The following is a 2,500-nucleotide window of genomic DNA, read 5'->3' as shown; positions in this document are numbered from 1 at the left end:
TCGGGGGTCGCTGAGTTCACGGAGGTCGGATATGTGGACGAGGAGCAGATTGTTCACTATGACAGTGACCGCGGGAAGATGGAGCCGCGGCAGCGGTGGATGGAGGAGAGTCAGGGCGGCGACTACTGGGAGCGGAACACACAGATCGCGCGGGGCAACGAGCAGAGGGCCAAGGGCAACATCCACACCCTGCTGCAGCGAACCAACCAGAGCGCAGGTGAGAGCGGGGATGGACAACGTGTGTGTGTGGGGTGTGTGTGTGGGGTGTGTGTGTGGGGTGTGTGTGTGGGGTGTGTGTGTGTGTGGGGTGTGTGTGTGTGGGGTGTCGTGTGTGGGGTGTGTGTGTGGGGTGTGTGTGTGGGGTGTGTGTGTGGGGTGTGTGTGTGGGGTGTGTGTGTGCGTGTGTGTGGGGTGTGTGGGGTGTGTGTGTGTGGGGTGTGTGTGTGGGGGTGTGTGTGTGGGGTGTGTGTGTGGGGTGTGTGTGTGGGGTGTGTGGGGTGTATATGTGTGGGGTGTGTGTGTGGGGTGTGTGTGTGTGGGGTGTGTGTGTGGGGTGTGTGTGCGTGTGTGTGGGGTGTGTGGGGTGTGTGTGTGTGGGGTGTGTGTGTGTGGGGTGTGTGTGTGGGGTGTGTGTGTGGGGTGTGTGTGTGGGGTGTGGGTGTGTGTGTGTGGGGTGTGTGTGTGGTGTGTGTGTGTGGGGTGTGGGTGTGTGTGTGTGGGGTGTGTGTGTGGTGTGTGTGGGGTGTGTGTGTGTGTGTGTGGGGTGTGGGTGTGTGTGTGTGTGTGTGTGTGGGGTGTGTGTGTGTGTGTGGGGTGTGTGTGTGGGGTGTGTGTGTGTGTGTGTGTGTGGGGTGTGTGTGTGGGGTGTGTGTGGGGTGTGTGTGTGTGTGTGGGGTGTGTGTGTGTGGGGTGTGTGTGTGGGGTGTGTGTGTGGGTGTGTGTGTGGGGGTGTGTGTGTGTGTGTGGGGTGTGTGTGTGGTGTGTGTGTGTGGGGTGTGTGTGTGTGTGGGGTGTGTGTGTGGGGTGTGTGTGTGGGGGGTGTGTGTGGGGGGTGTGTGTGTGGGGTGTGGGTGTGTGTGTGTGGGGTGTGTGTGGGGTGTGTGTGTGTGTGGGGGGTGTGTGTGTGGGGTGTGTGTGTGGGGTGTGTGTGTGGGGTGTGTGTGGGGTGTGTGTGTGTGTGGGGTGTGTGTGTGTGTGTGGGGGTGTGTGTGTGGGGGGGGGTGTGTGGTGTGTGTGTGTGTGTGTGTGGGGTGTGTGTGTGTGTGTGTGTGTGTGTGTGTGTGTGTGGGGTGTGAGTGTGTGTGTGTGTGTGTGTGTGGGGTGTGTGTGTGGGGTGTGTGTGTGTGTGGGGTGTGTGTGTGTGTGTGTGTGTGTGTGTGGGGTGTGTGTGGTGTGGGGTGGTGTGTGTGTGTGGGGTGTGTGTGTGTGGGGTGTGTGTGTGTGTGTGTGTGTGTGTGTGTGTGGGGTGTGTGTGTGTGTGGGGTGTGTGTGTGTGGGGTGTGTGTGTGTGTGTGGGGTGTGTGTGTGTGTGTGTGTGTGTGTGTGGGGTGTGTGTGTGTGTGGGGTGTGTGTGTGTGTGTGTGTGTGTGTGTGTGTGGGGGGGGTGTGTGTGGTGTGGGGTGTGTGTGTGTGTGGGGTGTGTGTGTGTGTGTGGGGTGTGTGTGTGTGTGGGGTGTGTGTGTGTGTGTGGGGTGTGTGTGTGTGTGTGTGTGTGTGTGGGGTGTGTGTGTGTGTGTGTGTGTGTGTGTGGGGTGTGTGTGTGTGTGTGTGGGGTGGTGTGTGTGTGGGGTGTGTGTGTGTGTGTGTGGGGTGTGTGTGTGTGTGTGGGGGTGTGTGTGTGTGGGGTGTGTGTGTGTGTGTGGGGTGTGTGTGTGTGTGTGGGGTGTGTGTCGGTGTGTGTGTGGGGGGTGTGTGTGTGTGTGGGGTGTGGTGTGTGTGTGGGGGTGTGTGTGTGTGTGGGGGGTGTGTGTGTGTGTGGGGTGTGTGTGTGTGTGTGGGGTGTGTGTGTGTGTGGGGGGGGGGGGGCAGTGCTCCACTGACGGCCGTGTGTTTCAGGGGTCCACACGTTCCAGGTGATGTACGGCTGTGATCTGCACTCGGACGGCTCCACCACCGGGTTTCACCAGTACGGCTGGGACGGGGAGGACTTGCTCAGCTTCGACAAGGAGCACATGGTGTGGGTGACGCCCGTCACCTGGGGGCTGTTGACCAAACACAAGTGGGAGGGGATCGCGGGCCTGGCCCATCAATACAAGGCCTACCTGGAGGAGACGTGCATCGAGTGGCTGCGGAAATATGTGGAGGACGGACAGAGTCAACTCACCCCCGGTGAGTGGGTCAGTGATGGTGACCCCCCCCCCCACACACACACACCCCCCCATCCCCTCTCCCTCCTCTCCCTCTACCTCTCTCTTTCTCTCCCCCTCTCTCTCTCCACCCACTCTCTCTCCCCCTCTCTCTCCTCCTCACTCTCCCATTTTCTCTCTCTCCTCCCCCCCCT

The 2,500-nt window shown here is 60.5% G+C and overlaps 1 pseudogene across 1 annotated transcript in view; it reads left to right on the top strand.

The window, feature by feature from the left end:
* The window catches only part of LOC144603231 (class I histocompatibility antigen, F10 alpha chain-like), a 1,654,937-nt pseudogene that overhangs the window by 68,665 nt on the left and 1,583,772 nt on the right, over nucleotides 1-2,500 (top strand). Inside the window, exons 2-3 of the transcript XR_013548566.1 lie at nucleotides 1-217; nucleotides 2,056-2,328. The exon at nucleotides 1-217 is cut by the window's left edge and continues 44 nt beyond it. The product of XR_013548566.1 is annotated as a class I histocompatibility antigen, F10 alpha chain-like (transcript). The remainder of the gene's footprint in view (nucleotides 218-2,055; nucleotides 2,329-2,500) is intronic.

Source organism: Rhinoraja longicauda, chromosome 19 (assembly GCF_053455715.1).
Source record: "Rhinoraja longicauda isolate Sanriku21f chromosome 19, sRhiLon1.1, whole genome shotgun sequence".
NCBI classification, from domain to species: Eukaryota; Metazoa; Chordata; class Chondrichthyes; order Rajiformes; family Arhynchobatidae; genus Rhinoraja; species Rhinoraja longicauda.
The sequence above is the reverse complement of the archived record's forward strand: the minus strand, read 5'-3'. Positions and strand labels throughout refer to the sequence as shown.